This window comes from Drosophila eugracilis, unplaced genomic scaffold (assembly GCF_018153835.1).
Source record: "Drosophila eugracilis isolate 14026-0451.02 unplaced genomic scaffold, ASM1815383v1 contig_1162, whole genome shotgun sequence".
Lineage (NCBI taxonomy): Eukaryota > Metazoa > Arthropoda > Insecta > Diptera > Drosophilidae > Drosophila > Drosophila eugracilis.
The window spans coordinates 378,174-397,226 of NW_024571944.1; positions in this window are offsets into that span (position 1 = coordinate 378,174).

A 19,053-nucleotide genomic window follows, 5' to 3' on the forward strand; every position below is an offset into this window, starting at 1 on the left:
TTAGGAATACGTATTCTACAGATGACACTTCAGCTGGACATCAGTTTTCACCCGTCCACGCCTACTCTAACGCCCACAAATCACAAAAAAATTAAAACAGAGAAAAACTTTAGCCGTATGCTTTAAAAACGGTGATATATCGGTAACTATGCGACCTGGTCACGCTTACCCTAACGCCAAAAAAAACGCGGAATACCAAAAATCTCGGGGACTATAAGAGCTAGAAAGTTAGACTTAGACCTATGTATTCTGCCACTGCAGCTCGACGACTACGCCCATCCACAACCCGCAAAAAAACTTCCATAATATTAAAATGTATCTCTTCGTGGTGAATTGTTAGAGGCAAATCCCGGGAGTTAGATCGTCTCATTCCTTAAATTGGAACTCGAACGTCATTTCGCAGAATCGCATCTGCAGCATATGGCATTCCGGCCACGGGTGGCGGCGGTGAGGCAAATACACCAGTAGGAAAGGCGGAGTTAATGAAGCCATCTTTCGAGTGGAGGCTCGCATATTTAGCAGGCTCGCAAATTTAGCAGTAATGCGGCTATCGAGCAATCATGTTGTGTCACAGCTACCGTGCAGCCAGAACGGGGCTATTTTCAGGGCTATTTCCAGGATCCCTATTTCTATGCCAACACCCGGATCGTATGGGATCGTAGATTGCCTGATATTCCGACGGCAGCAAAGGCTAGTAAAAGCTAAAAAGAGGAGGGCAGTTATATTACTGTTTATTCATTTGAACAACGTAAAGACCATAACGGAGCAGCTACGATTCTGATTTGGACGTTTGGAAAAATTGATCCATAGTCAACTAGAGATGTGATTTTATATTAAACATTCCCACATAAACGCTTCCGTTCAGTTGGAGTGGGCGGCCACTGACCGATCGTCAGCCGCGGTCCAGGGTAGCACACAATGAAGACAATGAAGAGACCTGATGAAGTCTGGCCAGGATGATGTTAGACCGCTTTTGGTACACGAGTATGTGTAAGCGAGGAGAAGTGGTGAGATCACGTTGAGCACCTGCGCCGAGGAATCTTGGTGTTCATCTGCGACCCGGGAGTCTAGACCGACCGTCTCTCGGTCTAGACCGACCGAGGTATCCTCATACTGGTGCATCCCGGCGGTCCACTGCGGCTGCGGTTGCCCGTTAACTCCGAGGTTTCTAGGAATGAGGCATCGATGAAGGTTGGAGATGATCAGCACAGGCCCACCGTCTAGTAGGGTTTTTCACTCCTGCTAGGTTCTGTAATTGCGCATGCAAGTTAACAACCAACTCCCAGCTTAGGCTGAGCAGGCCAATTCTTATTTCCCTTGTTAATATTATATTATTATTATTATTACACTTTCCTCTCATGCATGGTCCACCCTAAATTGGGTCCACCTTGTGGGCCCTAAGCTGAGCCAGCACATTGTACCGTTCCGAGCCGTGGCTCCGTTTCGTTGGCTGACAGCGATCGTTTGACTTCTGCAAAATGTGAAGGTCAGCGTCTGCCTCGGGCAGCCGGCTATGCATGAGCTTTTGTTAGTTCTTAAGTTTAGTTTTAATTTAGATTTGAAATAGAGAGCACTGGCTCGATTATAAAACTCCGGCCTCAGCCGTTACATTTATTCTATTTATTGAATTTGGTTATCGTGCCTTAAGGGCCATAACAACGGGGATAAGTATCTCCCACCGTAAACTTCGGACGAAGGAAGGAGGTCGAAGCGACTACCCGACTCCTCGGTGGCTGCCATCCTGGATGGCCACCAATACCCAACCAACCGGCTCTACCCCTGCCACGAGGCACCGCCAGCCGGCACTAATAGTTACATAATTTGGACGAAGGAAGGAAGTCGAAGCGACTACCCGACTCCTCAGTGGGTGCCATCCTTGGTGGTCACCAACACCCAACCAACCGGCTCTACCCCTGCCACGAGGGCACCGCCAGCGGGCACTAATATTAAATAACTGTCGCCCAACGGAGTAATATTATTACTAATATTCGAATTTCACCCCTGAAGTTGTACAATATGTAAGTACCTGAGCGCCGACAATAGCCAAGGTCTAGCAATGCCCAGCATTAGCAATTTTTTACAGTAAATAAATAGTGACTCGATTTTCGATTTCTGATTCAGATTTTTCTAAGTGCGTGGCCATAAATAAAAAATAACAATAAAAAAACATATATCTCATATAACGCACATTGGTGCTAAAGCAGTCAACATTTGCATGAATTAATTATGCAAAGGAATATTTTATTTCTTTGTTAAGGTTGGTCTCTTTCCGCATGCAGAGGTTGCCAGTCGTTTTTCTCCATGTATTTTCCACTGTGCTTGTATTTAATTTTTAACTAAGGTTATCCAGTGTATCTGTGCTAATAATACACCCAGTCGAATTGACCTATGCTTGTTGTCACCGTTCTGTATTTTAATTTTGTTTTTGAGACAAATTAATCCAACATTTTTGTGTTTTAGGTGACGATCCATTTTTTTTCTTCTCTCTCTTCGCCTTTTATATCAACAAGTGGCCCGCCGAAACCTTTTGTCTTGAGCCCCAATCGTAAAATACCTCGTATCTACCCAGCGCCCTTTAACTGCCAATGAGTTGGGAGTATAGGGAAGTAAAGCAGGAAATTCGTAGTGACGATAGCGAAGAGGTAGGATTTCGCCCCGAAGTTAGGGACATAGATCAACCAGAAATGAACGCAGAAATGGTCCAAGCGCTTGTCGCAAATGCGGTCAGGGCCGCTCTTGTCGAGCAGGAAGCACGTTTAAGAAACGATTTTGCCACAGAGTTAAGAGCGGTTAGAGCACAGGTTAGAGCGCTGTCAGTGCAAGCGCCGCAGGTGGAGGTCTACCAAAGAGTAGTACCGGACCCTGCAGTAAGATGCGATGTCAAGTTGGACATAGTAAAATCCCTGCCGACGTTCAGTGGAAGCCACGACGAGTACGTCAGCGAGGCACACTACGAGGCCGTTGTCATCATTAAAAACAAAATTTGCGGTCAAGCTCGGGCACTACTCACGTCCCACAACACAGTGCTAAATTTCGATGCAATTCTAGCCAGACTAGATTGCACATATGCGGACAAAACGTCCCTAAGAGTGCTACGGCAAAATTTAGAAATGGCAAGGACAAGGCATAAAAAATGCAGGGAGAATTTTCCAAAGAGCCATCGACGATGTGCTGCGGGAAGAAATCGGCAAAATATGCTACGTCTACGTCGACGACGTTATCATCTTTTCCGAGAATGGGACGGAACATGTCAAGCATATTGACACGGTGCTTAAGCGCCTACTCGATGCCAACATGAGGGTGGAACGGGAAAAAACTAAGTTCTTTTAAGAAAGCGTTGAGTTCCTAGGGTTCATTGTCACCAGAGGAGGAACAAGAACAGACCCAGAAAAAGTTAGGGCAATAAAAGAGTCCTTCCTAGGCCTGGCGAGCTATTACAGGAGCTTTGTAAAAAACTTTGCTTGCATTGCTAGACCTCTGACCGCCATCCTCAAAGGGGAAAACGGGACGGTCAGCAAGAATATGTCGAAAAAAGTAGCTGTCAGGTTTAATGAAACCCAGCGAAATGCATTCGACCACCATCGTAACATTTTGGCATCGGAAGACGTCATTTTGACATACCCTGATTTTAAATTACCGTTTGACTTAACCACCGACGCCTCAGCGGGTGGAATAGGCGCGGTACTATCCCAATATAAAAGACCTATTACCAAGATTTCACGCACGCTAAAAGACTGCGAGTTGAACTACGCCACCAACGAAAGAGAATTGTTGGCGATAGTCTGGGCAATAGGCAAACTCCAAAATTACCTATACGCTAACAATGAGGTACGGATCTTTACAGACCACCAGCCTCTCACATATGCGGTATCCGACAAAAACACCAACGCTAAGATCAAGCGATGGAAAGCGTTCATTGATGAGAACAACGGGAAAGTGTTTTACACACCCGGAAAACAAAACCTGGTAGCTGACGCACTATCGAGGCAACCCCTGAATTACTCAGAGGCTGAGGCCCAGTCTGACGCGGCTACGGTGCATAGTGAGCTTTCGCTCTCATACACCATAGAGACCACAGACAAACCTCTGAATTGTTTTAGAAACCAAATTATTTTGGAGGAAGCAGGCCAACCGCTTCGGCGGGATTTCATAGTCTTCGGAAATAGAACTCCCCATATCATTAATTTTAATAACAAAGACTCGCTCGTTGAATCCGTTAAGGAGATCATTAACGTTGTTAACGCAATTCATTGTGATTTCCCTACCCTGGCTCGCATTCAACATGCCTTGAGGCAGGATTTTCCTGCGACAAAGTTCTGGCATTGTAAAACCTTTGTCAGTGACATAACCAACGCTAATGACCAGTTGGAGATCACTAACACAGAGCACAATCGCGCCCATAGGGCTGCCCAGGAGAACGCAAAACAAATACGATCGCCATCCCAAGAAACAAGAATTAGGAATTACGCCTATCCCATCATACATTGGGGAGATGTTGCATATCGACATTTTTTCGACCGACAAAAAAATCTTCTTAACTTGCATTGATAAATTTTCCAAATTCGCTTTCGTACAGCCCTTAGCTTCTAGGGCAATATTAGATGTACGAGCACCCATTCTCCAACTGGTAAATTTTTATCCTAGCACCAAGACCATATACTGCGACAATGAGGCCTCATTTAACTCTGAGACAATCACATCATTGCTGCAAAACCAATAGAGCATCGATGTTGTCAATGCGCCACCGCTACACAGTAGCTCAAACGGCCAAGTAGAGAGATTTCACAGTACCCTGGCGGAAATTGCCAGATGCCTCAAGATTGATAAAAAAATTGAGGATACTGCGGAACTAATATTGAGGTCTACTATAGAATACAACAGGTCGCTACATTCGGTTACAGAGTTTAGACCGGTAGAGGTCATCCACGCCAGCAGCGATGAGATGAAGCTGGCAATTAAAGCCAGGATTGACAAGGCACAACAAATTAACCTAGACAGGGTTAATCCTTCAAGGCAGAACAGAGTCTTCGAAGTCGGTGAAAGAGTGCACCTACGCAACAACAAAAGATTAGGGAACAAATTAACACCGCTTTATTCAGAAGAGCGTGTAGAAGCAGATCTGGGAACATCTGTTCTCATTAGGGGGAGGGTGGTCCACAAGGACAATATTAGATAGGCACTTCATCTGCCACAGTCGCCCTTATATTAAAACCCAATCTTTGCTATAAATCCCACATGAGGAAGCTGCTGCAAGTGGACATTGAGCATGCCCAGAACCTTCTGGAGGAACTTAAGATACACCATAGAATGGCCAGGAGCCTTGATTTTTTGGGCTCAGTCCTTAAGGTCGTGGCGGGTACACCCGGCGCGGATGATCTAAATAGAGTTATCGAGGCTAATAATAGACAGGTTATGATTAACACAGAGACACAGAAACACATCAATCTACTCACCGACATAGTAAACAAGATCCTCAGGGAGAAAAAGGACGGGCTTGTTGATTCAGGCCATTTGTTCGAAACACTACTAGCCAGAAATAGAATGTTAATATCTGAAATCCAAAATTGTATGTTCACTATCACGTTTGCTAAAAATAATATCATCAATCCTACTATTTTCAATCATAATGACCTAAAGGCTATTTTCGACGAACAGCTTACGGAGGTCCCGATAGTTAGCCTTATGGATGTATCTAGATTAAGATTTTTCAAAATAATGTTCTTATCCACGTTATAGTCCAGTATCCTAGAGTTAAGCGTATTTGTAAAAAAGTCCTGCTCTGCCCTGTCGCACATACTATGCTACAAATAGAAGACAACAGCGTGGCGGAATGCGATGACGGAATCCTAGCAGTCTCCGATTGCGCTCCTACCAACTTGGCCACATTTTGCAAAAAGACGTCTCACGACACCCGCGCCAGGCAGTTACATGCAGGCGGGGCGGCTAGATTAAGATTTTTCAAAATAATGTTCTTATCCACGTTATAGTCCAGTATCCTAGAGTTAAGCGTATTTGTAAAAAAGTCCTGCTCTGCCCTGTCGCACATACTATGCTACAAATAGAAGACAACAGCGTGGCGGAATGCGATGACGGAATCCTAGCAGTCTCCGATTGCGCTCCTACCAACTTGGCCACATTTTGCAAAATGGCGTCTCACGACACCCGCGCCAGGCAGTTACATGCAGGCGGGGCGGCTACGTTCCGGACGCGGCCCAGCAATCTGGAACCCCTTACAATTGGGGACGATGGAGTAAATGTATTTGAACCTCAACTCCTCCGTGAATAAGAGCCGGGTATTGCGGCCTCCCCCTTAATTAACATTACGGGACACGATCACATACTGAGTCTGCCAATGTTACAGCGGATGAACGAGCATAACCTGCGTTTAATGCAGGAGCTTAGAGATGACGTGTCGGCTGGAGGTTCCCCGAGGATTTGGTTCGCCGCAGGAGTCGCCGTCAGCCTCGCACTATGCGGCTTGGTCCTGCTCCAACAACACGACGAATTGGCTGTCACCGATGACGGCGTCCAATTTAAGGGGGGAGTAGTTAACAACCAACTCCCAGCTTAGGCTGAGCAGGCCAATTCTTATTCCCCATGTTAATATTATATTATTATTATTATTACACTTTCCTCTCATGCATGGTCCACCCTAAATTGGGTCCACCTTGTGGGCCCTAAGCTGAGCCAGCACATTGTACCGTTCCGAGCCGTGGCTCCGTTTCGTTGGCTGACAGCGATCGTTTGACTTCTGCAAAATGTGAAGGTCAGCGTCTGCCTCGGGCAGCCGGCTATGCATGAGCTTTTGTTAGTTCTTAAGTTTAGTTTTAATTTGGATTTGAAATAGAGAGCACTGGCTCGATTATAAAACTCCGGCCTCAGCCGTTACATTTATTCTATTTATTGAATTTGGTTATCGTGCCTTAAGGGCCATAACAACAAGGATAAGTATCTCCCACCGTAAACTTCGGACGAAGGAAGGAGGTCAAAGCGACTACCCGACTCCTCGGTGGCTGCCATCCTGGATGGCCACCAATACCCAACCAACCGGCTCTACCCCTGCCACGAGGCACCGCCAGTTGGCACTAATAGTTACATAATTCGGACGAAGGAAGGAAGTCGGAGCGACTACCCGACTCCTCAGTGGCTGCCATCCTTGGTGGTCACCAACACCCAACCAACCGGCTCTACCCCTGCCACGAGGGCACCGCCAGCCGGCACTAATATTAAATAACTTGCACACCCGACATGCTTGGCGAAAAGTGTGTGTATGTGCCGTGCCTCTTCTCTCCGTCCTTGACGATGAGCTCGAAACTATAACGTGGCTCGCACCTTCTGCCATCTGCGATAGCCACGTACTAAACCATCTTGCCATTTTGCGATGATATTTGTGCCCACGGTGCTAACCACCGAATCTGGTGAGTTGTCCTTCCTACTGCATTGGGGCACAGCGTTGGCTTTCTGGGTAACACCATTTTCCCTTCCACCAACAACCTTAGCATGGTCTGCCATTCCTGTGCTTCCCTTGGGGCCTCGATGACGTCATTTGTTTCAATACTCCTCTGGTCGCCAATTGCGGAACGCTTGTGGTTGTGCCCAGACGTCAGGATGATGAGCTATTCTGTCCTGATGGACGTCGAGTTCTGCGCATGTATTGCAACGTCATCCTACTCCGTCATTCTCTAGATTAGAACACATGGGATGCCACTTGTTCTCGCAGTCGGCTCCGTTACAGACAACAGTCACGTGCTCGTCCCACATTTGACAAAGGAAGCATGTCGCTATCAATCGTGCCTCTCCAGTATCCAGTAGGCATATCCACGTCGTCCATCTCGACTTTAAGTATTCTCCAAAAATACCAAAAGTAAAGAATTAAAAGAAATGGTGAGGATCTTCAAAATGGTTTAGCGCTGGTAGTTGACCAGCCCTTTTAATTCCTAGGAAATACAATGATACAATCACTTCACTTCTCTTTCAAAGCGAACTGTTGTGTTTTTGCCTTTTGCGTGTTCTCGAGCGATTTAATCTTTGAATTAATTCCCGAATCACCTCGTTTTTGCTACTTTTTGCAAGCGTGTGCATTTATTGTTATCTGTTTGCATAAAGCATTTTTTGCCAGCAAATTACAACAATTGTGGTCTGTATTCTAACATATTTTTACTTTACTTTGTGCTATTAGTAACGGAACTTTCACCGCTTACCTCTCCAGCAAAACATCTGTAGATCTCCTTTCTGTATCTCCCACCGGCTTGTAGCTCTAGAAAACACACTCTCTCTCCCTCTCTTATATAACTTGTACTCTCTTTTAACGCCTCGTAGCTCTCGCTAATCAAAAAAAGATTCTCTTCCGAAGCGAACGGACGTGTTTTTTTCTACTCTCGTTAACTTTGTTGGCTATTTACGAATATACGCTTAAACCGATACGAATTTCTTTGTATAAATAAAACCGTCAGCCGTTTGCCTTCCGCGCAGTGAACTAAACTGTGTAGCTTTTGTTTCTTTTGTTTAAACTCTCAATTTACTTAAATTATTTTCACATTCTCATATTTCTCGTCTTTCGCAATAAACTTTTTCTGTTCTCGCACAGTGGGCTTTTTTCGATTAAATAGTGCTTAAAAATAATAATTATAAATCATTATGTCTGAAATTGTCTGCTACTTAAAATCTTGTAACAAAATAATTACAACTAACCAGCCAAGAGTTTTGTGTTGGCTTTGCGATAATATGGTTCATGCCAAATGTGCCAATTTCCGTGCCACCGTATCGGATGTTTTGGCCCGAGGCGATTCCGGCTTACATTATTGCTGTGAAAGTTGTCGGGGGACTCAAAGGGAAATGAGATCTTTTATGCGGCAGACAAAAAATGGTTTTCGTGAGGTACTCGGCGCTTTTCGTAAAGCCAGCGATTTGCTCACGGCGCTGGACACCCAATTTAATAATGTCCAATTGTTAAATGAGTCTCCAAAGCGTAAAAAATCAAACTCTTGTGTGCCGCAGATCACTAGTTTCCTTCTCGCTCCCACTTCTTACCTTCAGAACACTGAAGTGTCGCCGCAGCTGTTTGGAACGCCTTTGGCCAACACTCCGGTGAGTACGAAAAATTCGGCATCCGAATTTTCTGGACATGATGGTAGGAAATCGTTAGATAGTTTGTCTGCTTCAAGGCCCCTGGCTCCTACAGAGCCAATCTCCATTAACATCAACCCACCCGATACACTGCAGGGGAATTTCGTGCCCGGACTACCGGCGTGCACTGGCGGTGCAGGATCAGAACCTGCTACACCAAAGCCACTAAAGGTGATCCCACCTGAGAAACATATATTTGTTTCCCGGCTTTCCGAGGATACGTCTGAGTCAGACGTATTGGCATACATACAAGCCAGAACGAAAGCCGACATTAAGGTGGATAACATAACTAAATTTAAATATCATTATAACAGAATAGTATCATCATTTAAGATTCGAGTCCCCTCGGTGGAATTTGACAAAATGTGCTCAACCAAGTTCTGGCCGGAACACATTTTCGTCCAAGAACATCGACCGGGACATAAAAAAAAGAAAATTAATCGACCCGCGGCGGTAAAACTCCCTCAAACAAAAGCCATTGAGCAAACCCTCGCAAAAAACTAACATCGTCTCTCATTCTTTCCTATCAGAACACAAGGGGGTTGCGTACTAAGCTTCCTACTTTGTTTTCTGAGAGCTTTTCTGTTGCATCCCAAATAATTGTTGTTACCGAAACATGGCTGGTTTCGGAAATTCTTAGCTCTGAAATTTTTCCGAGTAGGTATGTAATATACAGGCTTGACCGATCACTCGGATCTGGGGGTGGAGTGTTAATTTCTGTCGACTCTAAACTTGTATCCGAGGAGATTAACCTTCAATTCGGCGATATCGAATTCATTTGTGTTAAACTTGCGCTTCCTGGTAGGTTTTTATTTATTACATGTTTCTACATCCCTCCCAAGTCCGACCCATCCACGTATGAGTTGCATCTAGCGGCCATACAGTCCGTTTTTACGTTATTATCAGATGTAGATCAGTTAGTGGTTCTGGGACATGACCCTGGAACAAATTAACCATGTTAAAAACTCTTTAGGTCGGTTACTCGATCTATGCTTTATCTCAGATTCGGACTCCGTATATATATCTAGGGTTCCACCACTTACACGCCCTGAAGATCTTTATCATCCCACTCTGGAGCTGGCGATCGATGTTGGACCACTTCAAACGACTGAGCCTACTAGGGCTGTCAAAAAGGTTCGATGTTTTAGCATGTCAGACTTTCTTAAACTTAATATTCTTATCTCTGATTTTGACTGGTCCGATCTCTACGCATGCAATGATATGACTTCAGCTTTAAACATATTCTACCATGCATTAAACCTAATTTTTGATATATGTGTTCCGATGAGGTACCCGTCCAGAACGGATAACCCTCCTTGGTATACCAAGGGCTTAAGCACCTTAAAAAATATAAAGTTCAGGCTTCAGAAGAAATACTTAAAAACTAGAACTCCGCTTAGTTACTCTCAATACTTAATTGCTCGGTCAAATTTTACCGTGCTTAACGCTCAGTGTTATAAAAATTATTTAGCTCGTTGTAGGACCCAATTTACACAGGATCCGAAACAGTTTTATAATTTCGTTAGGACTAAGCGTAGACCTAAAACGTTTCCTTCAGCACTAACGTTTCAAAACTCAACGGCGAGAACTGATCAGGCAATAGCCGATATGTTTGCCAAGTTTTTTCAAACCACATATTCACCTTCGACAACCGCTAGGCAGCCTTATGTCTACGGTGTTCCTCAATCGAACCTCGTCACGCGACCTTTTCTATCTAAGAGTGGTATTCTTAAGGATCTTCAGAGTATTAAGCCGACCTACTCTCCGGGCCCCGACGGTGTTCCCGGCTGTGTGCTTAGGTACTGCGCGTCTTCCATTTGCAATCCTCTTCTCAAACTGTTTAACCTCTCGCTTGAAACGACTACGTTTCCCCCTATTTGGAAGGAATCTTTCATCATTCCTTTACACAAGAAAGGGAAAACTTCGGATGCTGGTAATTATAGAGGTATCTCTAAATTATCAGCAATTCCTAAACTCTTTGAGAAAATTATTGTGCCCCATTTGCAACACCAGTGTAGATCAATAATATCTCCATATCAACATGGTTTTACGGCTCGACGGTCTACAACTACAAACTTGCTTGAATTTACCTCTTATGTCATTACTGGGTTCCGAAAAAGTCTTCAGACAGATGTCATCTACACTGACTTTAGTAAAGCATTTGACTCTGTAAATCACTCACTTTTAGTTCATAAACTTGACTTAATCGGATTCCCATGCGATCTTCTTAAGTGGGTTGAAAGTCATCTGACTGGTAGAACGCAACGTGTTTTATTTAAAGATGTCTTGTCTGGTCCGATTTATGCTTCATCCGGTGTCCCTCAGGGAAGCCATTTAGGTCCGCTATTTTTCACATTATTCATAAATGACCTTCCAATCGCTTTAACAAATTTTTTTATTTTAATGTACGCAGATGATGTGAAACTTTGTATTCAATATAATGATGCGTGCTACCAGAGAAAACTACAATCTGACCTTAACAACTTTCAATTTTGGTGCTCTGCAAACTTACTAAATCTTAACAGCTCTAAGTGTAAAGTAATGACCTTCAGTCGCTCTAAGCCGTTAATATCCACTTATACGCTTTGTGGTGTAACCCTAGACAGAATTAAGCTAGTAGACGACTAAGGTGTCCTATTGGATGCCAAACTTACATTTTCCGACCACATATTTTCCATGGTTAACAAAGCCAGAAGTGTGTTAGGTTTTATAAAAAGATGGTCGAAAGAATTTAATGACCCTTACGTAACCAAAACTTTATTTGTCTGTATGGATCTTGCGTCTGGAACCCCCAGTACGCGGTCCAGCAAGACCGTATAGAATCAATTCAAAAAGGCTTTCTCTTATTCGCTCTTCGTGGCCAAAATTGGGATGCAAACTTACATCTTCCCTCCTATAAAAGCAGACTATTACTAATAAACTTACCTACCCTTGCTAACCGAAGGACAATGCTTGGCGTTGTTTTTATTAACAATCTTATTAGTGGGGACATTGATAGTCAAGCCCTAATAGGTCGCTTAAACATCAATGTGCCCGCTAGACCCACTAGAAACTATATTCCCTTATCCTTGAGATATTGCAGCTCGAACTTTGCCCTTCATGAACCATTTAGGGTATTATGTTCGAGTTACAATACCCTTTACAACATTATATCCAATACTTGTCCTACTAACATAAAAATCGTCTTACTAAACCACTTAGCTCATATTTAATTAATTTATTTATTTAATATTCCACTCGGTACCATCCCCGTGTTCCGAGCCGTACGATAGACGGCAGCGCCCCTCGGTCGGTTGGGCGGGAGGTGGGTTGCACGTTAAGCAACGGGAGTCGCGAAAAAAAACACTCTCGCGCTCACTCTCTTGCCCCTAACTGTTTCTCTGGCACAGTGGCTTACATGTTATTAATTATTTGCCTAAATGTCCGATATTATCTGTTGCATTAAAAAATGCAATAAAATTGTGTCGGTTGACCAAGTAAGCGTCCACTGTTGGCTGTGTGATAACATTGCGCACTCCAAGTGTGCAGGCTTTAAGTCAGCCACCATTCCGGATGCTTTGGGTCGTTCCGACTCTGGCTTACACTACTGTTGTGACAGATGTCGTGAGGCCCAGAAGGAAATTAGATCGCTTATGCGGCAGACTAAAAATGTGTTCGGTCAGGTATTGGTTGCTTTTAGCAAAGCTAACGACCTGTTTTCTGCGCTGGACACTCAGTTTAACAATTAACAATTGTTGAATGAGTCTCCTAAGCGCAAAAAAACGACCCGTTTGCCGCCGGCGGTTACCGCCAGTAATACACATAACTCCCTTCTCCCTCCGTCTGATGTTCAAAAGTCTCCTTCATTGTCACCGCTGCCGTCCACCACCCCAATCGTGACGAGGTAGTCGCATTGGACCCTCCCGTGCCAAATGTTCTACAAGCCCAAAAGAATTTACTCTTGACTCACCAGAGGAACTTAGGGTCCGGTTTACCGGCACCCACTGGTAGCGTGGGTAAACCACCCGCCCCGCCAAAGCCCTTGACTGGTATTCCTCTAAAGAAACACATTTTTATTTCCCGGCTTTCCCCTGATACGTCCGAATCGGACATCTTAACTTACATTCAAGCTAAACTTAAAGTCAATATTAGGGTGGAAAATATCACTAAGTATAAATATTCCTACGCTAGGAACACGGAATCTTTCAAGATCCGTATTCCTCCGATGGCTTTTGATGATATCTGTCCGACCAAAAGAAAAAGAAGAAAAAAAGTCACCCTTTAGGAGTAAAGCTTACACAAGTAAACGTTCCTTCCAACCTAAAAAACTAATATCATCCAATATTCTTTCGTACCAGAAAACAAGAGGTTTACGCTCTAAGCTTTCTAATTTGTTCTCGGTTTTGCATCCCAAGTCATTGTGTTTACCGAAACCTAGCTACCTCCAGAAATTCTTATTTCTGAAGTTTTCCCCAGCAGGTACACAATATATAGGCTTGACCGATCCCTCGGAAATGGTGGTGGAGTCCTAATTTCAGTGGACTCTAATCTCGTTTCCGAGGTGATAAATCTCAGTCTGTCTTCTCAATGTTATCAGACATGGATCAGCTTGTGGTGTTGGGTGATTTCAATTTACCAGGTGGCTTGGTCCATGAACGATAACACCTTAGCTTTAACACCTACGTCGCATCACGACTTTACTGCTGGCATGTTAAACATGTCACTGGCTCAAATTAATCATATAGGGAATTCTTTAGGTCGTTTGCTCGATCTGTGCTTTCTCTCTGATACAGACGCCGCATCCATACACAGAGCTCCACCTCTCACACACCCTGAAGATCCTTATCATCCAACATTAGATCTTTCGATCGATACTAAGCCTAAGAAAAATAACGCTGATGAGAAAATTCGATGTTTTCGTAAAGCCGACTTTAAAAAAATTAACAACTTTATTTCAGAATTTGACGGGTCCGATTTTTACGCATGTACCGATATGTCGACTGCATTAGATATATTTTATAGTACATTAAACCTACCGATCAACGCTTTGTTCCGATGCGGTATCCGGCTATGGCGGATAAACCGCCTTGGTATACAAGGCACCTTTCTAATCTTAAAAATATCAAGTTAAGATTCTTTAAAAATACTTAAGAACTAATAGCAATGACTGTTATGTGCATTATATGGTGGCTCGGTCTAACTTTACCATTCATAACTCTCAGTGTTATAAGAACTATTTAACTCGATGTAAGAACCAGTTTGCTCTGAATCTGAAACAGTTCTATAGTTTTGTTAACACTAAGCGTAAATCTAAAACCTTTCCGTCTTTGCTATCGTTTGGAAAATCTACTGCAAGCACGGATCAGGAAATTGCCGATCCGATCAGATTTTTCAAACCACCTATTCACCATTGTTAATAAACGCGCAGACTTACGCCCCCGGTCTATCTTTATTTCCCGACCCACCTTGTCGGAATGAGGGGTTATAAAGGATCTTCAGAATGTGAAGCCAGTCTTTTCGCCAGGTCCAGACGGGGTACCGGGCTGTGTCCTTAGGTACTGCTCTGCTACACTGGCCAAGCCCCTTTTAAAAATATTTTACATTTCCCTGGAAACGTTTCTGTTCGTAGTTCGAACTTTGTCCAACATGAACCATTTCGGGTCCTATGTTCAAACTACAATGATCTATAACTATTCTAACTCTTCTCCTAACGCCTTGAAAGTTTCGATACTAATCCATTTAGCACAAAACTAACTTTCCTCGTATTTTTACTAATGTGGAGCTATCCCCGTGTTCCGAGCCGTACGTCAGACGGCACGTCAAGCAACGGGAGTCGCGAAAAAAAAAATAACTATTCATGCTTAGGTTTAGTATCTTACATGACGTCATAGCCTTCGAGTATTAAAATGAAAAGCAAGATATTAAACATCCGGGCTTACAGCTTAACAAGGGCTTACAGCTTAATAGAGAGCGTTAGCGGATGCCGTATCCAGCGTGTTTAACATTCCCATGTACCATACATTAAGGCTGAGAAGCGCTGGGCGCTGCACAGATTAAACTTTTGGAAACATTGACAAGTTGCGGCACGTGCAGCACTTCGAGACTAGAACCCAAACCAGCCATGGAAGCTCCGTCTAGTCTTTGACACAGCAGCCAAAGTAAACGGAGTATCACTATATTCAGCACTACTGAAATCCCTCAAAACCACAGTCACAGTCAGGAGAGATTTAGCCAATTAAGATCGAGCAGGGATCATTCGCCCCGCTTCGAAACTAAATGTCCTGGATATGGTAAATACGACCGGTTCGCGCGGGTGGGAATTCTAGTCACTGTTTGTGATTGTTTGTACTTGGTGATTGTTAACCAAGAATAATATATGGTTCTGTCAATAAGAAAATTTGTAAACTACGTAAAGGGGGTTTGTTTTTTTTTCGTTTATTATCTTGGTTTATTTTATAATCTTTTTTTTTTACTGAGTCAGCATTTAATGAATATGCTAATCACTATATAAAACGTTTTTTCTAAAGGCGAATATTGCTTTTATATATTTGTTTTTTAGATCTTGTTGGTATTATATATTTATATATTGTGGAGAATATTAATAACCACTACAACACTTTGGGCGTCACATTATTTATACGGTGCAAATTAAAAAACAATGAGAAGAAACGCCTTAGTCGAGTGCGGCGACTGTAAGAAAACCGTTACTGTTTTACACAATTTTAAAATATTCAGTTTTCTAGTTGAAATGGACAAAATCCACACTTTTGTCAAAAATGCTTGTTTATTAAATGATTGTGACGTAACTTTCCATGTGAGGCCTTATAACTTACAATACATCATAAGTAACGAAATAGTGTTCGATTTGAATAATCTTTCGTGATTCGATATATATTGATAAAAACATATTTTTTACAATGTCGAACAAAGTTTTACAGTGTAATATTATGGACGCCACAATTTTCCGCGGTTTGTGGACGTACCAGGATGTTGAAATAAACTTACGCTGCGTATGGACCTAAAGATGGCCTGCTTAATCTCTGTATCTCTTATATTTCCTGAGGACAGACGGACAGACGGACAGACGGGCATGGCTTAATCGACTTCGCTATTTATACTGACCAAGAATATATATACTTTATAGGAAACTCTTCCTTTTACCTGTTAAATACTTTTGAACGAATTGTGCGTATAATTGTGTCCCCTTGTATTTAATTAGCAAAGGGTCAATGTAAAAGAGGTCCCAGGCAATGCAAAACACAAAAGACAAATTCACAAAAAGTCACGGGTATTAATATATGATATGTGCACAGAGCGTCCCGCGTTAGATGCAACTTGCGCGTTCTCTCGCTTGCCGAAGACGTCTGACTTTTTCCCTCTTCCCGCTTTCGTTCTCCCAAGCATCGTCCTAAAACGCGAGAGCGATCAGCTGTTGCTCTCCGCTCCCCGCTCCCAGCTTCCAGCACACTGGGACAAGCAGCAAACTTAACATGCTGCCCGCCAATGCTAGACCTAGCATGAAAAACCTTAGCTTGTCCGGTCCATCCTGGTTGTGGGGTAGAATCTAGTATGGGAAAGTAAACAAGAAGTGTGCGCAAGAGAGGAGTTAATTATAATTGAGGTGTGTATGTGAGGGCGCTTATGATCGGATCGGCAGTGGACAGAGCTTCGACCCCGAACGCTTCAACCGGCCTTGCTTGGTTTTAAGCGTGACAACTCGAACCAACGCATCCGTCCCCGGGTGTAGCTCGACGACGCGCCCAGTAGCCATTGCGACGGCGGAAAATGGTCGTCCTTGATGATGACGACGACGTCCAGCTGGTGTCCTTCGGCCTCGCGGCACCACTTGGGCCTCTGCTGTAGATGTGCTAGCCAGTCCCGACTCTTCTTCCAGAAATGACGTACCATAGCCTGCTGGATCAGGAACTGCTCCGCGAAGGACCTAGATTGTGGGCGCAACTCAGGAGGAGCATGCAGCTAGTCACCAATCAAGAAATGAGCCGGCGTGAGCACCTCTAGGTCGTCTGCGTCCGCTGTGAGAGGACAAAGCAGCCGCGAGTTAAGACATGCTTCTATGCTTTTAAGCACCGTAGTCAAATCCTCATAGCTGAGCCGTCGATCCGCAATGACCCTCTTCAGGTGATGTTTCACCGACTTCACGTTAGCCTCCCACAGCCCGCCGAAATTGGGTGACTGCGGAGGATTGAAGTGAAGGTGATCGTAATCTTCTTGAAGCTTACAGTAGAACTTCTTCAGTACGTTGTCCGCACCCACAAAGTTGGTTCCATTGTGACTGTAGAGGTGCTGAACCATCCCTCTCCTCCCGGTGAACCTGTCCAGCGCCAGCAGAAAATGCTCCATGGTGAGGCCTGTCACCGCTTCCAAATGCACTGCCTTTGTTGCAAGGCAAAGAAAACGGCGATGTACCCCTTGTAGAAGCGATGCCTCGCAGCCGTGCTGCCTTGAGCTCAATAGCGCCTGTGTATTTAACTCCCGTTGCAATAAATGGAAGACTAGGGGGGTTCACTCGATGAAGCGGCAAGTCTCCCATGAGCTGAGCCGAAGCGGCAGGCTGCGCCCGAAAACACTGGACACATATCCGCACAACTCTTCGAACTGCCAGGAAGGCAGTCACTATCCAGAACCGCTGGCGGGTGTGCGCTAACGTCAGCTGCGCACCTCTGTGCAAAGTCAAAACATGTGAGTGCCGAATTACCAGCTCAGTGAAATGATGGGAACTTGGGAGTGTTATCGGATGCCGGCACTCATATGGCAAGTTAGAATGCCGTAGTCGCCCCCTCACTCGCAGGATGCCTTCCGACAAGATCGGCGACAAGCTCAAGAGCTTACTTCGCGCGGGTAGCCGTTTACTCTCTCTTACTGCAGCCAAATCCATTGGGAACGATTCCCGCTGCTCGATGCGCACTATAGCCCCTAAAGCAAAGTCAAGCTCTTCAATGGCTAGGGGCCGATGCGCCTCTCCTCCTTGCCGACAGCATTGTGCCTGAACCGCAACGCATAGGCCGTGACTCGTACAGCCCGGCTAAAAGTAAAAAATCTGCCAACGATCGACGGGAACGGGACTACGTGACCCTGTTGGCCACGATGTGATGTCCCCGTACAGCCAGTGTAAAAGGATTGTGGCATCCGTCCAGTAAAACGATTCGATGGGTAGGTCGCTTAGCCATTTAGCCGAAGTAAGCCATTTTACCAACTTGACGGCCAAAATTGCGCCACTCAGCTCCGTTCTAGGTATAGTCAAGGGCCTTGTGGGAGTCACCCTTGATTTGAGGCCAACAGTGAGACATAGCATGCTCCGTCCTCGCACTTGAGCCTTAGGTAGACCGAGGCCGCATAAGATGTCGATGAACCGTTGTAGAACGCGTAAAGCTGAGCTGACACTATACATGCAGGGGAATAATGAATCCATCGGTCTATGCTTATGTCGTCGATCCTCGTCAACCCGTCCCGAAACGTTCGCCACCGTTCTACGAGGGCGTCCGGAACATCGTCGTCCCACTCCAGCGCCGACTGAGTGCCATCCGCCAGTACTTTCTTTGCCATGGTTATCTCCTTTAAAATCAGCTTTCCCACGATGATTACTGGTGCGATGAGACCCAGTATATCAAACAGCCTAGCTATGCTCGATAGAATCATCCGTTTGGTAAACCTAGCTGGAATCTCAAAATTGACTTGAAATTTAAAACAGTCCTTATTCGGGAGCCAATACATCCCTAACGCCTTGATAGGATCTGTAGTGTCCCAGTTTAAAGGAGTCCGGCTGCACTGATGCTCCGCAGGAATCGAGAGCAAGAGACTGGACTCGTTGCTGGACCATTTTCGCAACTCCATGCGCGCGGATTTTATCGCCCCCGATACTTGTGTCCGCTTATCCTTTGCTTCCTCCAACGTGTGACCTCCGGAAAGAATATCATTCACATATATTTT